Raw genomic sequence first — 6,000 nt, 5'->3', positions numbered from 1 at the left:
GGGGAGGCAAGCTGGGAGCATCGTGGCCCGCAGCAGCTTAGTTTAATCCCAGGCCCTGATGCACATGCTGCCCTCCTGAACAGTTTCTTTCTTGCTGCTTGAACGCCCCGCATTGTCCTTCCCCACCGTTTCGCAGGCAAGGTCCTTCTCCTGGCTGCTAGTGTTAACACAGCTTTCCCTTGTTCTGTCCCTTGAAATTTCCAGTAAAGCGCCTTTAATACAATCTCTCTGTGGCTGCTCTAATTATGTGTGAAATATTTTTTCCCCCCATAAACCAAAGAAAACAAATCAACACAGTAAGATCCTTTCTCTTGGGCTGTTTGGCAGGTCTCACGGTCTTCAGAAAAGTTACCCGAGGTCCACACAGTCCCTGCTGTCTTTTCACAACAGCACTTTGGGGCTTCTGTAAAAGGACCCAACAAAGGTAAGGGTAAAACAAATGACAAAGCCCTGACAGGCCATTTTCCCACCTGAACGCTCACAAGTCAAAGGCCGGCTGTGTGCTGCGTGACAGGACGTGGGTGCTGTGTTGGAAGGAAGACATTTGGGGTACGGTGGCAAGAGGAGGGGATGCTCTGAAGTCTATACCTTGCCCCCACAAAGGCCAAGATACACTGAGTGCGCTCAGCAAGAGAAAAATAATTTATTTTGTTTTCAGAGCACGTGGGACTTTTCCACATCCTGCCTGCATCAACACACCTCAGCACCTCCAGCACCCCGCAGCCCTGTCCCCGGGGAGCCCATGGGTGCACCCGCAGTGCGCATCCAGCACCCGTCCCTGCCGCAGCGCTGTCCTAGCGCCGGTAAATCCTGCCCTGCTTGAGCCCTCGCCCTCGCTGCAGCCCTCAGACACTGCTCAGGCCTTTTCCTTCCTTGCCATCAGGGTCACGTTCCCTGACTTTTCTTGTAGTGTTTGGGAAATGCGGGTGCAGAACATGAATATCTTCCAAATAAACCATGGCTTCATTCACAACACCATGGCTGTCATTTCTTCCATACGGGAAAATATCCTTACAATTTTAGTTTTTTTTTCCAAAACCAACCACCACTAAAGAACACACTATCTGCATATTTGGGACCTTCCTGAAATACTGCAAAGTAGAAAGAAAAAGGGGAGGGGCTCAGGCTCAGGCCCCGTAAGAAGAGCATGTCGCTTCTTGTCGCTGTGCCAGGACTGCCACTCGGTGCCCGCAGGGTCCTGGCGCTGTGTCAGGCACCGGCCCCGAGCACACCGAGGGGAATTATTCCCACTTCTCGCTTCTTGCCTGCTCTTGTCCCTCCAGGTCTGGGTGATTGGTGTCACCGTCACCTCGTCCCAGCGAGGACGTGGCACTGTGACACCACATCAGTGTGGCGCTACCCCTTTCACAAGCATCCCTCGTGCAGCCGCGCTCGCCCGCGTTTCGCTGGAGCAGCAACACCGCAACGCTGACGCTTACTGCAGGCTCTGAAGCACAGCACAGAGCCCACCCCGACCCCAAAGGGGCCAGGGCCATGAGCGGAGCCCCCCCACGTCCTCCTGCGGCCCCCGGGGTGGGTCAGGTCAGGGGGTGCTGGGGGAGCCCCGCGTGCCCCGGGCTGCCCCCGGCCCTGCACACACAGCCCGGTTTCTGGGAACGCTGCGGCTGGCAGGGCTCTTCCTGCTTCACAAATATTGACACAGGGAGCTCCGCATCCCGGCCTAGAAGTAACGTTTTCAGGGCTGCATTTAACTGGGGGGATTTGGATTTTGGTCCTTCGCTTTCCTCTCTCCCATAGAAGAGCCTTGTGGGGATCTGGCTGGCCTGACCCTGCTTCAGGCACCAGGAACCCATGGGAATGCCTCCAAGTCCAACCATATGCCTCAGCTCAGCCTAAAACACCCATTGTTCATCTCAGCAGCCCAGACACTCAAGCTCTGAGCTCAGCAGAGGACACAAACGGGGCGAAGGACGTTCAGGGGAAACGGATCAGAAGCAGAGACTGGAGATCCTTCTTCTAAAGCAGCCATACACAGAGAAATGGGGACACTCAGCCAAGAGCTCAGCCGAGGGGAGCTAAGGAGAAGGTTGTCCAGAGGTGTGTTTGGTGATGGGGAATCACTGGAGTATCTCTGTAACCCTGGATGCCCTCAGAGCCACTCGTGCTGGGGGAAGGACGGGACAGCCCCAACCTGCTCTCCATGGGTTTTAAATGGGAGGTCAGATCTGGCTCTCTGAAAGCTGAGAGCTAAAAGCCGAGGCAGGCTATGTCTTCCACGGACACAAAGAGGTGAGGTGTGCTATTAGTAGTAACCCTGAGGCTATTTCTGGGCCTCCTGAATTAAAACTCCAGCTCCAGCCACCCATCCTGCAGCCCAGACAGAGGAATGATCTCTCTTCTGCAGCAAACAAAAAGATGCATTTGCTGAGGACTGAAAAACAAGGAGGGAAATGTTGGCACTGGAGGATGAGGTTTCACAGGTAAATAGGCCAAGAAAGAGAAAGCCTAAGAATAAACCTACGAGGAGCAAAAAGAACAAGCTGCCAACTCACTGCCAAGCCGGGGGGGGACAATTCATCAGTGTCTGCACGTGTCGGTGCTCGGGGACAGGGCTGGGAGGGTTAAAAGGCTCAAGGGGACTCTGTTGTTAACGGGATGACAAAAAATTGAGCTCCAAAAACGGGCACCCACCTCTGTCGCTGAAGGACCTAAGCCGCATTTACCTACAGTAAGGAAAGCTCACTGCCTGCCGTGCCTGTCCTCGGGCTCTGTACCTCTCAAATGACCTCTGGGCTGCTGTGTGCCGGCCAAGCCGAGTCTGCCCTGTCTCCTGGCTTATCAGCTGAAACTGCCCGGCCGGGGGGGATCCGGGAAATAGGAAAGCTCTTTGCGACTCGGTGCCCGGGCCTCGTCCTCGGCAGGGGGCTGGAAGCAGGAAACCCTGCCTGAAGACAGCCCTTGGTGCTTGCATCTTCCTGAGTCTCTCCCCTTTGTGCCTGTCCTCATTTCTTATTTCATTTCTTATTTCTTCTTATTTCTTATTTCTTATTTCTTATTTCTTATTTCTTATTTCTTATTTCTTATTTCTTATTTCTTATTTCTTATTTCTTATTTCTTATTTCTTATTTCTTATTTCTTATTTCTTAATTTCCTATTTCTTATTTCCTATTTCCTATTTCCTATTTCTAATTCTTATTTCTTATTTCTTAATTTCTTATTTCATTTCTTATTTTCCAACGTGGTCACCAGAGGCTTCTCCAGAGATGCTACATGGCACCTGCCCATCCCTGGCTTACGGGGATAGGGAAGAAAACACCACCCCATGTCCCCCAGTTTCCCCGCAGCTCCTGGTACCCCACGTGTACGTGACTGTGCTCCTCGCTGGGATGCTGACTAGCCCTCAAGAAAAGCAGAAACAACAGAAACCTCCTCTTGCTTCCCTTTCCCTGGGTTCACCCAGGACTGGCAACTCTATGGCGGAGGAGCCTTGGGTCTGCCAGTGAATCTTCTACGACAACACACTGCTTATGGGAGGGTGCAGCACAACCCTGGCGAGAGATTCACAACATCCCAGAGCCAGGTGTAAACGCTGGCAGCAGGATCACCACGGTCCATCGCCCTGACAAGGCTGCACGAGGCTTCCTAGGGCCATCCCTCAAGGCCGCGATGGACGACATGTCCAACAGCTCTAAAGGCGCCAGCCTAACGGCCGTGACTGCGGGGCAGGAGGTAAATAAGAAGTTGTGGGAGGTAAATAAGAAGCACATCCAGGCTAGGAGCACCTCATCCACGTACCAGAGATGCACAGAGCAGCTCCTGCTTCTCCTCAAGCCTTGCCACAGGAGAAGCCGTGCCCAGAGCTGCCCGGCAGCCCCTTCCGAGGCTCTGGCTGCTCTGCTTCCATTTCACCACCAACAAATCAGGTAAAACATTTCTGTGCGGAGGGGCTTTGGCGTGATCCTGTCAAAAGCCTTTCCACTGACCTCTCCCACCTCCAAAGAGCCTGGTCATGGAGGTGCAAGAAATTGGTGCTGTTTGCAGAAAAAGGTCAGAGCTACACCTACTGTCATCCCCCATTTACACCCCCTCCCTGCCTCCTCCCTGACGAGCCCTGATGAGCAAACACCTTTCGTCAGGGAGGGGGTGGGGGGGGGAATAAACAACAAATGATGCAAAATTTCCACTAAGAAACTAAAAACTAAACAAAGCAAAGGGAGAAGCTCTCTGCACAAGGTCCCTGGAGGTCAGGGAGCCCTCAGCCTCCCCCTTGCCTGCCACCGATCCCATGGGCATGGAGAACATATCCTCCAAAGCAAAGGGGGACCGGGAGCAGAAGCGCCCAGCCTTCCAGCCTGCCTTGCTTGACGTAATCTCCCCACCAGCTTCCAAGGTCAACAGCGAGCTGTTTGTACGGCCCTGGGCGAGAGGAGGCCTTCTGGGAGGAAAGCAAACAGAGGAGATGTCCTCTGCCCGCACAAAAGGTGCTGTATTCCCGTGTTGCTCCGTCCCCGGCTAGGAGGGACATAAAATTAGCGCTGTTTTCGTTCGCTCATTGTATAAATATCGTGCGTGGTGCCCACCCCCCTGTTTCCTCCCGGAGCTTGCAGGTCTGCGATGGGGAGGGGGGGAGGTTAGGCTCAGCAGGGTGAGGTGAGGGCACGCACATGTGCAAGACGGGGAAAAATAAAGGAGGAGTGCATTCAGTAGAGGAGCATCATGGAGAGGAGCTGCACACAGCATCACGCCAGCCAAGGGAACGATCCTCCGGAACAAAAGCAATTTCCCCATCACCTGGGGATCGCTGGGAGGGGATGGACACAAACAGAGCACAGAGGGATGGATAACAGATCCCTTGAGCAATGGCGACGCTGAGCACGAAGCTGGACCCCACAAAGCCCCAGTGAGCAGCCCCAAACAGCCCTGCCACGTCAGGCTGTGGCCCTGAGGTGCTGCCCCTGCCCCTCGCAGAGGAGATGACCAGCATCCTGCACCCCAAAAACCCTGCCTGGGTGCAGGAGGGGGGTCCCAGGGCCACCTCTCTAGGTCATCCCCACATTTCACAAAGCCCCAGCCCTCTGGCAGTGTAAACCCTAAAACCATAAATATTTGGAGCCCGTTCTCCCTGTATCCTCCATTGCATCCAAACTCCATCTATCCAAGCACAGAGATGAGGATTTGGGACAAGGCCAAGACGCCCCATCCTGCACCCAAATATGTGACCGGAGGTGTCCGTCCCTGCTCCCTCCACGCAGCCCTATTGAGCAATCGGAAAGACACCGAGAGGACAGGAGAAGTGAGAAAGAAAAAAATACTTTTTTTTTTTTTTAAAAAAAAAAAAGGCAAACAGAAGCCGCTCTGTGCGCCCCATCCCACCCGCAGGCTGCTATTTTTACCGGGTGATGAACAAGCCACAATATCGGGGTGGGGGCGCGGGGCGAGCCGGGCTGTTTACGTCTGCCGGCGCGGGGCGAGCAGAACGCAGCTCATTGAGCACAGCACGGCCGCTGCGGGCTCAATGGGTGCCTTGTGCCGCGCGGGAGGCTCAGGGAGGGCAGCCATCCCGAGCCGGGATGCAAACGGGGCCGGGAGAAGCTGCCTGTGAGCACGGGGGTTGGTTTTTAAAGATGGGTGAGTTTTCCGCCCGCGCTGACAAGGGTTGATATTCACCCCGGAGTACGGGGGCACAGGTGCTGGGGTTTGGGAGAGGTCCCTCCAGGTTTCTTTTCAGCCTCTGTCCCTTGCTCTCAGCAAGTCTCAGTGGGCAAAACCTCCTCCGGGAGCTCTCATGCCCCTCCTAATCTTTACCCGCAGGGCTTTCAGCACTGCTTCTTCCCAGCCCTCTGGTTGCCCATCCTGGCACGGGACCCCAGGTAGGAGCATACGTTCCCCCCCAGCACCCAGTGACACGGGCTGTGCCGACACGTGTACATCGCACCCTGCTTTCCCCAGCCCAGGACCTTGGCATGGAGCAGTGCTGGACCCAAATGTGACAGTCGGAGCTGGTGTCGAGGCACCCTGGCAGCAGCACTCGGATGAGAG

Source organism: Anser brachyrhynchus (genome assembly GCF_964034855.1).
Source record: "Anser brachyrhynchus genome assembly, chromosome: 11".
NCBI classification, from domain to species: Eukaryota; Metazoa; Chordata; class Aves; order Anseriformes; family Anatidae; genus Anser; species Anser brachyrhynchus.
The sequence above is the reverse complement of the archived record's forward strand: the minus strand, read 5'-3'. Positions refer to the sequence as shown.